This window comes from Coffea arabica, chromosome 11c (assembly GCF_036785885.1).
Source record: "Coffea arabica cultivar ET-39 chromosome 11c, Coffea Arabica ET-39 HiFi, whole genome shotgun sequence".
NCBI classification, from domain to species: Eukaryota; Viridiplantae; Streptophyta; class Magnoliopsida; order Gentianales; family Rubiaceae; genus Coffea; species Coffea arabica.
In genome coordinates this window covers 21440709-21456622 of record NC_092330.1, presented here as the reverse complement: position 1 = coordinate 21456622, position 15914 = coordinate 21440709, and the positions used below count along the sequence as shown (strand labels likewise).

Here is a 15914-nt window from a genome sequence, read left to right as displayed (position 1 = left end):
TATTATCAATATAATTTGATTAGGATGATGTATTTGAGTAAAATCAATTTGATTTATTTTCTTATTTGGTTTTTTCTTTGCATTAGTTAGAAATTAGTTTACAAATATATTTTTTTCTCTTTTTTGTTAGAAATTATAAATTTTGGCAAATTTGTTCGGGTAGACCCGACCCGGATCCGAGACTCGCCGGGTCCGGATCCGGAACACAGAATAAAAGACCCGTCGGGTAAACGGGTCGGATCCGGGTCAGGGTCCGGAATAATGAATTCCGGCCCGGACCCGGCCCGTTGACACCCCTAGGTGACCCCCTGGGAAATCCTCGTGTTGCACCCCTCCCTTTTTTGTTTCGAAATCCAAATTTCCCCTTCGTTCTTTATGCTGTAGTAATTTAGCTCCGTCGGAACGATTGCTTTATATTTTGCTTCTCATCGAAGCATGAAGGCGGATCTGAAGGCGCGAGACAAGTCAGGAACGGTACGGCTGGATCGAAGCCCGGATCGTCGGTCAAAGTTGTCGGCGCAAATGCATAAGCGCAAGCGTGAAGGATCAATTTCAGGATAATTGAGAGTTGTGCGACGAGGGAAAAAAAAGGTGCAAAGCAACAAGAAAAAAATATAAAAGTAAATAAATAAAAGGATGAGAGGAAATTCATGAATTGACGCTTAGAATGAATTCGGGTCCAGAAAAGCCAAACTGCTTCACAGGACGTGGCAGTTTAAAAGAATAAAGCGAAAGGAACATGGCGGGTGCGATCATACCAGCACTAATGCACCGGATCCCATCAGAACTTCGAAGTTAAGCGTGCTTGGGCGACAGTAGTACTAGGATGGGTGACCCTAGGCCGGTCAACGGGTCGGGTCTACACCCGGATCCGGATCGGATCCCTGAAATTTTTGCGGGTATGGGTAGGGATTTAATTCCGTTATCCGGATCCGGATCCGTTTTTTCAAACAAAAAAACGGGTCGGATACGGAATATAGTATTCCGACCCGTATTAGACCCGGATTCGGATATAAATGATTTAATAATTTATAAAAAATATATATTATCAATATAATTTGATTAGGATGATGTATTTGAGTAAAATCAATTTGATTTATTTTCTTATTTGGTTTTTTCTTTGCATTAGCTAGAAATTAGTTTACAAATATATCTTTTTCTCTTTTTTGTTAGAAATTATAAATTTTGGCAAATTTGTTCGGGTAGACCCGACCCGGATCCGAGACTCGCCGGGTCCGGATCCGGAACACCGAATAAAAGACCCGTCGGGTAAACGGGTCGGCTCCGGGTCCGGGTCCGGAATAATGAATTCCGGCCCGGACCCGGCCCGTTGACACCCCTAGGTGACCCCCTGGGAAATCCTCGTGTTGCACCCCTCCCTTTTTTGTTTCGAAATCCAAATTTTCCCTTCGTTCTTTATGCTGTAGTAATTTAGCTCCGTCGGAACGATTGCTTTATATTTTGCTTCTCATCGAAGCATGAAGGCGGATCTGAAGGCGCGAGACAAGTCAGGAACGGTACGGCTGGATCGAAGCCCGGTTCGTCGGTCAAAGTTGTCGGCGCAAATGTATAAGCGCAAGCGTGAAGGATCAATTTCAGGATAATTGAGAGTTGCGCGACGAGGGAAAAAAAAATGGTGCAAATCAACAAGAAAAAAATGTAAAAGTTAATAAATAAAAGGATGAGGGGAAATTCTTGAATTGACGCTTAAAATGAATTCGGGTCCAGAAAAGCCACACTGCTTCACAGGACGGGGCAGTTTAAAAGAATAAAGCGAAAGGAACATGGCGGGTGCGATCATACCAGCACTAATGCACCGGATCCCATCAGAACTCCGAAGTTAAGCGTGCTTGGGCGAGAGTAGTACTAGGATGGGTGACCCCCTGGGAAGTCCTCGTGTTGCACCCCTCCCTTTTTTGTTTCGAAATCCAAATTTCCCCTTCGTTCTTTATGCTGTAGTAATTTAGCTCCGTCGGAACGATTGCTTGATATTTTGCTTCTCATCGAAGCATGAAGGCGGATCTGAAGGCGCGAGACAAGTCAGGAACGGTACGGCTGGATCGAAGCCCGGATCGTCGGTCAAAGTTGTCGGCGCAAATGTATAAGCGCAAGCGTGAAGGATCAATTTCAGGATAATTGAGAGTTGTGCGACGAGGGAAAAAAAAGGTGCAAAGCAACAAGAAAAAAATATAAAAGTAAATAAATAAAAGGATGAGAGGAAATTCATGAATTGACGCTTAGAATGAATTCGGGTCCAGAAAAGCCAAACTGCTTCACAGGACGTGGCAGTTTAAAAGAATAAAGCGAAAGGAACATGGCGGGTGCGATCATACCAGCACTAATGCACCGGATCCCATCAGAACTTCGAAGTTAAGCGTGCTTGGGCGACAGTAGTACTAGGATGGGTGACCCTAGGCCGGTCAACGGGTCGGGTCTACACCCGGATCCGGATCGGATCCCTGAAATTTTTGCTGGTATGGGTAGGGATTTAATTCCGTTATCCGGATCCGGATCCGTTTTTTCAAACAAAAAAACGGGTCGGATACGGAATATAGTATTCCGACCCGTACTAGACCCGGATCCGGATATAAATGATTTAATAATTTATAAAAAATATATATTATCAATATAATTTGATTAGGATGATGTATTTGAGTAAAATCAATTTGATTTATTTTCTTATTTGGTTTTTTCTTTGCTTTAGCTAGAAATTAGTTTACAAATATATCTTTTTCTCTTTTTTGTTAGAAATTATAAATTTTGGCAAATTTGTTCGGGTAGACCCGACCCGGATCCGAGACTCGCCGGGTCCGGATCCGGAACACCGAATAAAAGACCCGTCGGGTAAACGGGTCGGATCCGGGTCCGGGTCCGGAATAAAGAATTCCGGCCCGGATCCGGCCCGTTGACACCCCTAGGTGACCCCCTGGGAAATCCTCGTGTTGCACCCCTCCCTTTTTTGTTTCGAAATCCAAATTTTCCCTTCGTTCTTTATGCTGTAGTAATTTAGCTCCGTCGGAACGATTGCTTTATATTTTGCTTCTCATCGAAGCATGAAGGCGGATCTGAAGGCGCGAGACAAGTCAGGAACGGTACGGCTGAATCGAAGCCCGGATCGTCGGTCAATGTTGTCGGCGCAAATGCATAAGCGCAAGCGTGAAGGATCAATTTCAGGATAATTGAGAGTTGTGCGACGAGGGAAAAAAAAGGTGCAAAGCAACAAGAAAAAAATATAAAAGTAAATAAATAAAAGGATGAGAGGAAATTCATGAATTGACGCTTAGAATGAATTCGGGTCCAGAAAAGCCAAACTGCTTCACAGGACGTGGCGGTTTAAAAGAATAAAGCGAAAGGAACATGGCGGGTGCGATCATACCAGCACTAATGCACCGGATCCCATCAGAACTTCGAAGTTAAGCGTGCTTGGGCGACAGTAGTACTAGGATGGGTGACCCTAGGCCGGTCAACGGGTCGGGTCTACACCCGGATCCGGATCGGATCCCTGAAATTTTTGCGGGTATGGGTAGGGATTTAATTCCGTTATCCGGATCCGGATCCGTTTTTTCAAACAAAAAAACGGGTCGGATACGGAATATAGTATTCCGACCCGTATTAGACCCGGATTCGGATATAAATGATTTAATAATTTATAAAAAATATATATTATCAATATAATTTGATTAGGATGATGTATTTGAGTAAAATCAATTTGATTTATTTTCTTATTTGGTTTTTTCTTTGCATTAGCTAGAAATTAGTTTACAAATATATCTTTTTCTCTTTTTTGTTAGAAATTATAAATTTTGGCAAATTTGTTCGGGTAGACCCGACCCGGATCCGAGACTCGCCGGGTCCGGATCCGGAACACCGAATAAAAGACCCGTCGGGTAAACGGGTCGGCTCCGGGTCCGGGTCCGGAATAATGAATTCCGGCCCGGACCCGGCCCGTTGACACCCCTAGGTGACCCCCTGGGAAATCCTCGTGTTGCACCCCTCCCTTTTTTGTTTCGAAATCCAAATTTTCCCTTCGTTCTTTATGCTGTAGTAATTTAGCTCCGTCGGAACGATTGCTTTATATTTTGCTTCTCATCGAAGCATGAAGGCGGATCTGAAGGCGCGAGACAAGTCAGGAACGGTACGGCTGGATCGAAGCCCGGATCGTCGGTCAAAGTTGTCGGCGCAAATGTATAAGCGCAAGCGTGAAGGATCAATTTCAGGATAATTGAGAGTTGCGCGACGAGGGAAAAAAAAATGGTGCAAATCAACAAGAAAAAAATGTAAAAGTAAATAAATAAAAGGATGAGGGGAAATTCTTGAATTGACGCTTAAAATGAATTCGGGTCCAGAAAAGCCACACTGCTTCACAGGACGGGGCAGTTTAAAAGAATAAAGCGAAAGGAACATGGCGGGTGCGATCATACCAGCACTAATGCACCGGATCCCATCAGAACTCCGAAGTTAAGCGTGCTTGGGCGAGAGTAGTACTAGGATGGGTGACCCCCTGGGAAGTCCTCGTGTTGCACCCCTCCCTTTTTTGTTTCGAAATCCAAATTTCCCCTTCGTTCTTTATGCTGTAGTAATTTAGCTCCGTCGGAACGATTGCTTGATATTTTGCTTCTCATCGAAGCATGAAGGCGGATCTGAAGGCGCGAGACAAGTCAGGAACGGTACGGCTGGATCGAAGCCCGGATCGTCGGTCAAAGTTGTCGGCGCAAATGTATAAGCGCAAGCGTGAAGGATCAATTTCAGGATAATTGAGAGTTGTGCGACGAGGGAAAAAAAAGGTGCAAAGCAACAAGAAAAAAATATAAAAGTAAATAAATAAAAGGATGAGAGGAAATTCATGAATTGACGCTTAGAATGAATTCGGGTCCAGAAAAGCCAAACTGCTTCACAGGACGTGGCAGTTTAAAAGAATAAAGCGAAAAGAACATGGCGGGTGCGATCATACCAGCACTAATGCACCGGATCCCATCAGAACTCCGAAGTTAAGCGTGCTTGGGCGACAGTAGTACTAGAATGGGTGACCCTAGGCCTGTCAACGGGTCGGGTCTAGACCCGGATCCGGATCGGATCGCTGAAATTTTTTCGGGTATGGGTAGGGATTTAATTCCGTTATCCGGATCCGGATCCGTTTTTTCAAACAAAAAAACGGGTCGGATACGGAATATAGTATTCCGACCCGTATTAGACCCAGATCCGGATATAAATGATTTAATAATTTATAAAAAATATATATTATCAGTATAATTTGATTAGGATGATGTATTTGAGTAAAATCAATTTGATTTATTTTCTTATTTGGTTTTTTCTTTGCATTAGTTAGAAATTAGTTTACAAATATATTTTTTTCTCTTTTTTGTTAGAAATTATAAATTTTGGCAAATTTGTTCGGGTAGACCCGACCCGGATCCGAGACTCGCCGGGTCCGGATCCGGAACACAGAATAAAAGACCCGTCGGGTAAACGGGTCGGATCCGGGTCCGGGTCCGGAATAATGAATTCCGGCCCGGACCCGGCCCGTTGACACCCCTAGGTGACCCCCTGGGAAATCCTCGTGTTGCACCCCTCCCTTTTTTGTTTCGAAATCCAAATTTCCCCTTCGTTCTTTATGCTGTAGTAATTTAGCTCCGTCGGAACGATTGCTTTATATTTTGCTTCTCATCGAAGCATGAAGGCGGATCTGAAGGCGCGAGACAAGTCAGGAACGGTACGGCTGGATCGAAGCCCGGATCGTCGGTCAAAGTTGTCGGCGCAAATGTATAAGTGCAAGCGTGAAGGATCAATTTCAGGATAATTGAGAGTTGCGCGACGAGGGAAAAAAAAATGGTGCAAATCAACAAGAAAAAAATGTAAAAGTAAATAAATAAAAGGATGAGGGGAAATTCTTGAATTGACGCTTAAAATGAATTCGGGTCCAGAAAAGCCACACTGCTTCACAGGACGGGGCAGTTTAAAAGAATAAAGCGAAAGGAACATGGTGGGTGCGATCATACCAGCACTAATGCACCGGATCCCATCAGAACTCCGAAGTTAAGCGTGCTTGGGCGAGAGTAGTACTAGGATGGGTGACCCCCTGGGAAGTCCTCGTGTTGCACCCCTCCCTTTTTTGTTTCGAAATCCAAATTTCCCCTTCGTTCTTTATGCTGTAGTAATTTAGCTCCGTCGGAACGATTGCTTTATATTTTGCTTCTTATCGAAGCATGAAGGCGGATCTGAAGGCGCGAGACAAGTCAGGAACGGTACGGCTGGATCGAAGCCCGGATCGTCGGTCAAAGTTGTCGGCGCAAATGTATAAGCGCAAGCGTGAAGGATCAATTTCAGGATAATTGAGAGTTGTGCGACGAGGGAAAAAAAAGGTGCAAAGCAACAAGAAAAAAATATAAAAGTAAATAAATAAAAGGATGAGAGGAAATTCATGAATTGACGCTTAGAATGAATTCGGGTCCAGAAAAGCCAAACTGCTTCACAGGACGTGGCAGTTTAAAAGAATAAAGCGAAAGGAACATGGCGGGTGCGATCATACCAGCACTAATGCACCGGATCCCATCAGAACTTCGAAGTTAAGCGTGCTTGGGCGACAGTAGTACTAGGATGGGTGACCCTAGGCCGGTCAACGGGTCGGGTCTACACCCGGATCCGGATCGGATCCCTGAAATTTTTGCTGGTATGGGTAGGGATTTAATTCCGTTATCCGGATCCGGATCCGTTTTTTCAAACAAAAAAACGGGTCGGATACGGAATATAGTATTCCGACCCGTACTAGACCCGGATCCGGATATAAATGATTTAATAATTTATAAAAAATATATATTATCAATATAATTTGATTAGGATGATGTATTTGAGTAAAATCAATTTGATTTATTTTCTTATTTGGTTTTTTCTTTGCATTAGCTAGAAATTAGTTTACAAATATATCTTTTTCTCTTTTTTGTTAGAAATTATAAATTTTGGCAAATTTGTTCGGGTAGACCCGACCCGGATCCGAGACTCGCCGGGTCCGGATCCGGAACACCGAATAAAAGACCCGTCGGGTAAACGGGTCGGATCCGGGTCCGGGTCCGGAATAAAGAATTCCGGCCCGGATCCGGCCCGTTGACACCCCTAGGTGACCCCCTGGGAAATCCTCGTGTTGCACCCCTCCCTTTTTTGTTTCGAAATCCAAATTTTCCCTTCGTTCTTTATGCTGTAGTAATTTAGCTCCGTCGGAACGATTGCTTTATATTTTGCTTCTCATCGAAGCATGAAGGCGGATCTGAAGGCGCGAGACAAGTCAGGAACGGTACGGCTGAATCGAAGCCCGGATCGTCGGTCAATGTTGTCGGCGCAAATGCATAAGCGCAAGCGTGAAGGATCAATTTCAGGATAATTGAGAGTTGTGCGACGAGGGAAAAAAAAGGTGCAAAGCAACAAGAAAAAAATATAAAAGTAAATAAATAAAAGGATGAGAGGAAATTCATGAATTGACGCTTAGAATGAATTCGGGTCCAGAAAAGCCAAACTGCTTCACAGGACGTGGCGGTTTAAAAGAATAAAGCGAAAGGAACATGGCGGGTGCGATCATACCAGCACTAATGCACCGGATCCCATCAGAACTTCGAAGTTAAGCGTGCTTGGGCGACAGTAGTACTAGGATGGGTGACCCTAGGCCGGTCAACGGGTCGGGTCTACACCCGGATCCGGATCGGATCCCTGAAATTTTTGCGGGTATGGGTAGGGATTTAATTCCGTTATCCGGATCCGGATCCGTTTTTTCAAACAAAAAAACGGGTCGGATACGGAATATAGTATTCCGACCCGTATTAGACCCGGATCCGGATATAAATGATTTAATAATTTATAAAAAATATATATTATCAATATAATTTGATTAGGATGATGTATTTGAGTAAAATCAATTTGATTTATTTTCTTATTTGGTTTTTTCTTTGCATTAGCTAGAAATTAGTTTACAAATATATATTTTTCTCTTTTTTGTTAGAAATTATAAATTTTGGCAAATTTGTTCGGGTAGACCCGACCCGGATCCGAGACTCGCCGGGTCCGGATCCGGAACACCGAATAAAAGACCCGTCGGGTAAACGGGTCGGCTCCGGGTCCGGGTCCGGAATAATGAATTCCGGCCCGGACCCGGCCCGTTGACACCCCTAGGTGACCCCCTGGGAAATCCTCGTGTTGCACCCCTCCCTTTTTTGTTTCGAAATCCAAATTTTCCCTTCGTTCTTTATGCTGTAGTAATTTAGCTCCGTCGGAACGATTGCTTTATATTTTGCTTCTCATCGAAGCATGAAGGCGGATCTGAAGGCGCGAGACAAGTCAGGAACGGTACGGCTGGATCGAAGCCCGGTTCGTCGGTCAAAGTTGTCGGCGCAAATGTATAAGCGCAAGCGTGAAGGATCAATTTCAGGATAATTGAGAGTTGCGCGACGAGGGAAAAAAAAATGGTGCAAATCAACAAGAAAAAAATGTAAAAGTAAATAAATAAAAGGATGAGGGGAAATTCTTGAATTGACGCTTAAAATGAATTCGGGTCCAGAAAATCCACACTGCTTCACAGGACGGGGCAGTTTAAAAGAATAAAGCGAAAGGAACATGGCGGGTGCGATCATACCAGTACTAATGCACCGGATCCCATCAGAACTTCGAAGTTAAGCGTGCTTGGGCGACAGTAGTACTAGGATGGGTGACCCTAGGCCGGTCAACGGGTCGGGTCTACACCCGGATCCGGATCGGATCCCTGAAATTTTTGCGGGTATGGGTAGGGATTTAATTCCGTTATCCGGATCCGGATCCGTTTTTTCAAACAAAAAAACGGGTCGGATACGGAATATAGTATTCCGACCCGTATTAGACCCGGATCCGGATATAAATGATTTAATAATTTATAAAAAATATATATTATCAATATAATTTGATTAGGATGATGTATTTGAGTAAAATCAATTTGATTTATTTTCTTATTTGGTTTTTTCTTTGCATTAGCTAGAAATTTGTTTACAAATATATCTTTTTCTCTTTTTTGTTAGAAATTATAAATTTCGGCAAATTTGTTCGGGTAGACCCGACCCGGATCCGAGACTCGCCGGGTCCGGATCCGGAACACCGAATAAAAGACCCGTCGGGTAAACGGGTCGGCTCCGGGTCCGGGTCCGGAATAATGAATTCCGGCCCGGACCCGGCCCGTTGACACCCCTAGGTGACCCCCTGGGAAATCCTCGTGTTGCACCCCTCCCTTTTTTGTTTCGAAATCCAAATTTTCCCTTCGTTCTTTATGCTGTAGTAATTTAGCTCCGTCGGAACGATTGCTTTATATTTTGCTTCTCATCGAAGCATGAAGGCGGATCTGAAGGCGCGAGACAAGTCAGGAACGGTACGGCTGGATCGAAGCCCGGTTCGTCGGTCAAAGTTGTCGGCGCAAATGTATAAGCGCAAGCGTGAAGGATCAATTTCAGGATAATTGAGAGTTGCGCGACGAGGGAAAAAAAAATGGTGCAAATCAACAAGAAAAAAATGTAAAAGTAAATAAATAAAAGGATGAGGGGAAATTCTTGAATTGACGCTTAAAATGAATTCGGGTCCAGAAAAGCCACACTGCTTCACAGGACGGGGCAGTTTAAAAGAATAAAGCGAAAGGAACATGGCGGGTGCGATCATACCAGCACTAATGCACCGGATCCCATCAGAACTTCGAAGTTAAGCGTGCTTGGGCGACAGTAGTACTAGGATGGGTGACCCTAGGCCGGTCAACGGGTCGGGTCTACACCCGGATCCGGATCGGATCCCTGAAATTTTTGCGGGTATGGGTAGGGATTTAATTCCGTTATCCGGATCCGGATCCGTTTTTTCAAACAAAAAAACGGGTCGGATACGGAATATAGTATTCCGACCCGTATTAGACCCGGATCCGGATATAAATGATTTAATAATTTATAAAAAATATATATTATCAATATAATTTGATTAGGATGATGTATTTGAGTAAAATCAATTTGATTTATTTTCTTATTTGGTTTTTTCTTTGCATTAGCTAGAAATTAGTTTACAAATATATCTTTTTCTCTTTTTTGTTAGAAATTATAAATTTTGGCAAATTTGTTCGGGTAGACCCGACCCGGATCCGAGACTCGCCGGGTCCGGATCCGGAACACCGAATAAAAGACCCGTCGGGTAAACGGGTCGGCTCCGGGTCCGGGTCCGGAATAATGAATTCCGGCCCGGACCCGGCCCGTTGACACCCCTAGGTGACCCCCTGGGAAATCCTCGTGTTGCACCCCTCCCTTTTTTGTTTCGAAATCCAAATTTTCCCTTCGTTCTTTATGCTGTAGTAATTTAGCTCCGTCGGAACGATTGCTTTATATTTTGCTTCTCATCGAAGCATGAAGGCGGATCTGAAGGCGCGAGACAAGTCAGGAACGGTACGGCTGGATCGAAGCCCGGATCGTCGGTCAAAGTTGTCGGCGCAAATGTATAAGCGCAAGCGTGAAGGATCAATTTCAGGATAATTGAGAGTTGCGCGACGAGGGAAAAAAAAATGGTGCAAATCAACAAGAAAAAAATGTAAAAGTAAATAAATAAAAGGATGAGGGGAAATTCTTGAATTGACGCTTAAAATGAATTCGGGTCCAGAAAAGCCACACTGCTTCACAGGACGGGGCAGTTTAAAAGAATAAAGCGAAAGGAACATGGCGGGTGCGATCATACCAGCACTAATGCACCGGATCCCATCAGAACTCCGAAGTTAAGCGTGCTTGGGCGAGAGTAGTACTAGGATGGGTGACCCCCTGGGAAGTCCTCGTGTTGCACCCCTCCCTTTTTTGTTTCGAAATCCAAATTTCCCCTTCGTTCTTTATGCTGTAGTAATTTAGCTCCGTCGGAACGATTGCTTGATATTTTGCTTCTCATCGAAGCATGAAGGCGGATCTGAAGGCGCGAGACAAGTCAGGAACGGTACGGCTGGATCGAAGCCAGGATCGTCGGTCAAAGTTGTCGGCGCAAATGTATAAGCGCAAGCGTGAAGGATCAATTTCAGGATAATTGAGAGTTGTGCGACGAGGGAAAAAAAAGGTGCAAAGCAACAAGAAAAAAATATAAAAGTAAATAAATAAAAGGATGAGAGGAAATTCATGAATTGACGCTTAGAATGAATTCGGGTCCAGAAAAGCCAAACTGCTTCACAGGACGTGGCAGTTTAAAAGAATAAAGCGAAAAGAACATGGCGGGTGCGATCATACCAGCACTAATGCACCGGATCCCATCAGAACTCCGAAGTTAAGCGTGCTTGGGCGACAGTAGTACTAGAATGGGTGACCCTAGGCCTGTCAACGGGTCGGGTCTAGACCCGGATCCGGATCGGATCGCTGAAATTTTTTCGGGTATGGGTAGGGATTTAATTCCGTTATCCGGATCCGGATCCGTTTTTTCAAACAAAAAAACGGGTCGGATACGGAATATAGTATTCCGACCCGTATTAGACCCGGATCCGGATATAAATGATTTAATAATTTATAAAAAATATATATTATCAGTATAATTTGATTAGGATGATGTATTTGAGTAAAATCAATTTGATTTATTTTCTTATTTGGTTTTTTCTTTGCATTAGTTAGAAATTAGTTTACAAATATATTTTTTTCTCTTTTTTGTTAGAAATTATAAATTTTGGCAAATTTGTTCGGGTAGACCCGACCCGGATCCGAGACTCGCCGGGTCCGGATCCGGAACACAGAATAAAAGACCCGTCGGGTAAACGGGTCGGATCCGGGTCCGGGTCCGGAATAATGAATTCCGGCCCGGACCCGGCCCGTTGACACCCCTAGGTGACCCCCTGGGAAATCCTCGTGTTGCACCCCTCCCTTTTTTGTTTCGAAATCCAAATTTCCCCTTCGTTCTTTATGCTGTAGTAATTTAGCTCCGTCGGAACGATTGCTTTATATTTTGCTTCTCATCGAAGCATGAAGGCGGATCTGAAGGCGCGAGACAAGTCAGGAACGGTACGGCTGGATCGAAGCCCGGATCGTCGGTCAAAGTTGTCGGCGCAAATGTATAAGTGCAAGCGTGAAGGATCAATTTCAGGATAATTGAGAGTTGCGCGACGAGGGAAAAAAAAATGGTGCAAATCAACAAGAAAAAAATGTAAAAGTAAATAAATAAAAGGATGAGGGGAAATTCTTGAATTGACGCTTAAAATGAATTCGGGTCCAGAAAAGCCACACTGCTTCACAGGACGGGGCAGTTTAAAAGAATAAAGCGAAAGGAACATGGTGGGTGCGATCATACCAGCACTAATGCACCGGATCCCATCAGAACTCCGAAGTTAAGCGTGCTTGGGCGAGAGTAGTACTAGGATGGGTGACCCCCTGGGAAGTCCTCGTGTTGCACCCCTCCCTTTTTTGTTTCGAAATCCAAATTTCCCCTTCGTTCTTTATGCTGTAGTAATTTAGCTCCGTCGGAACGATTGCTTTATATTTTGCTTCTTATCGAAGCATGAAGGCGGATCTGAAGGCGTGAGACAAGTCAGGAACGGTACGGCTGGATCGAAGCCCGGATCGTCGGTCAAAGTTGTCGGCGCAAATGTATAAGCGCAAGCGTGAAGGATCAATTTCAGGATAATTGAGAGTTGTGCGACGAGGGAAAAAAAAGGTGCAAAGCAACAAGAAAAAAATATAAAAGTAAATAAATAAAAGGATGAGAGGAAATTCATGAATTGACGCTTAGAATGAATTCGGGTCCAGAAAAGCCAAACTGCTTCACAGGACGTGGCAGTTTAAAAGAATAAAGCGAAAGGAACATGGCGGGTGCGATCATACCAGCACTAATGCACCGGATCCCATCAGAACTTCGAAGTTAAGCGTGCTTGGGCGACAGTAGTACTAGGATGGGTGACCCTAGGCCGGTCAACGGGTCGGGTCTACACCCGGATCCGGATCGGATCCCTGAAATTTTTGCTGGTATGGGTAGGGATTTAATTCCGTTATCCGGATCCGGATCCGTTTTTTCAAACAAAAAAACGGGTCGGATACGGAATATAGTATTCCGACCCGTACTAGACCCGGATCCGGATATAAATGATTTAATAATTTATAAAAAATATATATTATCAATATAATTTGATTAGGATGATGTATTTGAGTAAAATCAATTTGATTTATTTTCTTATTTGGTTTTTTCTTTGCATTAGCTAGAAATTAGTTTACAAATATATCTTTTTCTCTTTTTTGTTAGAAATTATAAATTTTGGCAAATTTGTTCGGGTAGACCCGACCCGGATCCGAGACTCGCCGGGTCCGGATCCGGAACACCGAATAAAAGACCCGTCGGGTAAACGGGTCGGATCCGGGTCCGGGTCCGGAATAAAGAATTCCGGCCCGGATCCGGCCCGTTGACACCCCTAGGTGACCCCCTGGGAAATCCTCGTGTTGCACCCCTCCCTTTTTTGTTTCGAAATCCAAATTTTCCCTTCGTTCTTTATGCTGTAGTAATTTAGCTCCGTCGGAACGATTGCTTTATATTTTGCTTCTCATCGAAGCATGAAGGCGGATCTGAAGGCGCGAGACAAGTCAGGAACGGTACGGCTGGATCGAAGCCCGGATCGTCGGTCAAAGTTGTCGGCGCAAATGCATAAGCGCAAGCGTGAAGGATCAATTTCAGGATAATTGAGAGTTGTGCGACGAGGGAAAAAAAAGGTGCAAAGCAACAAGAAAAAAATATAAAAGTAAATAAATAAAAGGATGAGAGGAAATTCATGAATTGACGCTTAGAATGAATTCGGGTCCAGAAAAGCCAAACTGCTTCACAGGACGTGGCGGTTTAAAAGAATAAAGCGAAAGGAACATGGCGGGTGCGATCATACCAGCACTAATGCACCGGATCCCATCAGAACTTCGAAGTTAAGCGTGCTTGGGCGACAGTAGTACTAGGATGGGTGACCCTAGGCCGGTCAACGGGTCGGGTCTACACCCGGATCCGGATCGGATCCCTGAAATTTTTGCGGGTATGGGTAGGGATTTAATTCCGTTATCCGGATCCGGATCCGTTTTTTCAAACAAAAAAACGGGTCGGATACGGAATATAGTATTCCGACCCGTATTAGACCCGGATCCGGATATAAATGATTTAATAATTTATAAAAAATATATATTATCAATATAATTTGATTAGGATGATGTATTTGAGTAAAATCAATTTGATTTATTTTCTTATTTGGTTTTTTCTTTGCATTAGCTAGAAATTAGTTTACAAATATATATTTTTCTCTTTTTTGTTAGAAATTATAAATTTTGGCAAATTTGTTCGGGTAGACCCGACCCGGATCCGAGACTCGCCGGGTCCGGATCCGGAACACCGAATAAAAGACCCGTCGGGTAAACGGGTCGGCTCCGGGTCCGGGTCCGGAATAATGAATTCCGGCCCGGACCCGGCCCGTTGACACCCCTAGGTGACCCCCTGGGAAATCCTCGTGTTGCACCCCTCCCTTTTTTGTTTCGAAATCCAAATTTTCCCTTCGTTCTTTATGCTGTAGTAATTTAGCTCCGTCGGAACGATTGCTTTATATTTTGCTTCTCATCGAAGCATGAAGGCGGATCTGAAGGCGCGAGACAAGTCAGGAACGGTACGGCTGGATCGAAGCCCGGTTCGTCGGTCAAAGTTGTCGGCGCAAATGTATAAGCGCAAGCGTGAAGGATCAATTTCAGGATAATTGAGAGTTGCGCGACGAGGGAAAAAAAAATGGTGCAAATCAACAAGAAAAAAATGTAAAAGTAAATAAATAAAAGGATGAGGGGAAATTCTTGAATTGACGCTTAAAATGAATTCGGGTCCAGAAAATCCACACTGCTTCACAGGACGGGGCAGTTTAAAAGAATAAAGCGAAAGGAACATGGCGGGTGCGATCATACCAGTACTAATGCACCGGATCCCATCAGAACTTCGAAGTTAAGCGTGCTTGGGCGACAGTAGTACTAGGATGGGTGACCCTAGGCCGGTCAACGGGTCGGGTCTACACCCGGATCCGGATCGGATCCCTGAAATTTTTGCGGGTATGGGTAGGGATTTAATTCCGTTATCCGGATCCGGATCCGTTTTTTCAAACAAAAAAACGGGTCGGATACGGAATATAGTATTCCGACCCGTATTAGACCCGGATCCGGATATAAATGATTTAATAATTTATAAAAAATATATATTATCAATATAATTTGATTAGGATGATGTATTTGAGTAAAATCAATTTGATTTATTTTCTTATTTGGTTTTTTCTTTGCATTAGCTAGAAATTTGTTTACAAATATATCTTTTTCTCTTTTTTGTTAGAAATTATAAATTTCGGCAAATTTGTTCGGGTAGACCCGACCCGGATCCGAGACTCGCCGGGTCCGGATCCGGAACACCGAATAAAAGACCCGTCGGGTAAACGGGTCGGCTCCGGGTCCGGGTCCGGAATAATGAATTCCGGCCCGGACCCGGCCCGTTGACACCCCTAGGTGACCCCCTGGGAAATCCTCGTGTTGCACCCCTCCCTTTTTTGTTTCGAAATCCAAATTTTCCCTTCGTTCTTTATGCTGTAGTAATTTAGCTCCGTCGGAACGATTGCTTTATATTTTGCTTCTCATCGAAGCATGAAGGCGGATCTGAAGGCGCGAGACAAGTCAGGAACGGTACGGCTGGATCGAAGCCCGGTTCGTCGGTCAAAGTTGTCGGCGCAAATGTATAAGCGCAAGCGTGAAGGATCAATTTCAGGATAATTGAGAGTTGCGCGACGAGGGAAAAAAAAATGGTGCAAATCAACAAGAAAAAAATGTAAAAGTAAATAAATAAAAGGATGAGGGGAAATTCTTGAATTGACGCTTAAAATGAATTCGGGTCCAGAAAAGCCACACTGCTTCACAGGACGGGGCAGTTTAAAAGAATAAAGC

The 15914-nt window shown here is 44.0% G+C and overlaps 5 non-coding genes and 12 pseudogenes across 5 annotated transcripts; all 17 read left to right on the top strand.

The window, feature by feature from the left end:
• Positions 1 to 744: 744 nt before the first annotated feature.
• On the top strand, positions 745 to 862 carry LOC140019593 (5S ribosomal RNA; annotated as a pseudogene).
• Positions 863 to 1789: 927 nt separating this feature from the next.
• LOC140018474 (5S ribosomal RNA) lies at positions 1790 to 1908 on the top strand. The gene has a single exon (XR_011824526.1). It is a non-coding gene; the product is annotated as a 5S ribosomal RNA (ribosomal RNA).
• Positions 1909 to 2319: 411 nt separating this feature from the next.
• LOC140019591 (5S ribosomal RNA) lies at positions 2320 to 2437 on the top strand (annotated as a pseudogene).
• Positions 2438 to 3362: 925 nt separating this feature from the next.
• Positions 3363 to 3480, top strand: LOC140019590 (5S ribosomal RNA; annotated as a pseudogene).
• A 927-nt stretch (positions 3481 to 4407) lies between these two features.
• LOC140018462 (5S ribosomal RNA) lies at positions 4408 to 4526 on the top strand. The gene has a single exon (XR_011824525.1). It is a non-coding gene; the product is annotated as a 5S ribosomal RNA (ribosomal RNA).
• A 411-nt stretch (positions 4527 to 4937) lies between these two features.
• On the top strand, positions 4938 to 5055 carry LOC140019267 (5S ribosomal RNA; annotated as a pseudogene).
• A 927-nt stretch (positions 5056 to 5982) lies between these two features.
• LOC140018451 (5S ribosomal RNA) lies at positions 5983 to 6101 on the top strand. The gene has a single exon (XR_011824524.1). It is a non-coding gene; the product is annotated as a 5S ribosomal RNA (ribosomal RNA).
• A 411-nt stretch (positions 6102 to 6512) lies between these two features.
• LOC140019589 (5S ribosomal RNA) lies at positions 6513 to 6630 on the top strand (annotated as a pseudogene).
• A 925-nt stretch (positions 6631 to 7555) lies between these two features.
• Positions 7556 to 7673, top strand: LOC140019588 (5S ribosomal RNA; annotated as a pseudogene).
• A 927-nt stretch (positions 7674 to 8600) lies between these two features.
• Positions 8601 to 8718, top strand: LOC140020451 (5S ribosomal RNA; annotated as a pseudogene).
• A 927-nt stretch (positions 8719 to 9645) lies between these two features.
• LOC140019587 (5S ribosomal RNA) lies at positions 9646 to 9763 on the top strand (annotated as a pseudogene).
• Positions 9764 to 10690: 927 nt separating this feature from the next.
• LOC140018441 (5S ribosomal RNA) lies at positions 10691 to 10809 on the top strand. Its single transcript, XR_011824523.1, has one exon. It is a non-coding gene; the product is annotated as a 5S ribosomal RNA (ribosomal RNA).
• Positions 10810 to 11220: 411 nt separating this feature from the next.
• On the top strand, positions 11221 to 11338 carry LOC140019265 (5S ribosomal RNA; annotated as a pseudogene).
• A 927-nt stretch (positions 11339 to 12265) lies between these two features.
• LOC140018430 (5S ribosomal RNA) lies at positions 12266 to 12384 on the top strand. Its single transcript, XR_011824522.1, has one exon. It is a non-coding gene; the product is annotated as a 5S ribosomal RNA (ribosomal RNA).
• Positions 12385 to 12795: 411 nt separating this feature from the next.
• Positions 12796 to 12913, top strand: LOC140019586 (5S ribosomal RNA; annotated as a pseudogene).
• A 925-nt stretch (positions 12914 to 13838) lies between these two features.
• Positions 13839 to 13956, top strand: LOC140019585 (5S ribosomal RNA; annotated as a pseudogene).
• Positions 13957 to 14883: 927 nt separating this feature from the next.
• LOC140020450 (5S ribosomal RNA) lies at positions 14884 to 15001 on the top strand (annotated as a pseudogene).
• Positions 15002 to 15914: the final 913 nt, after the last annotated feature.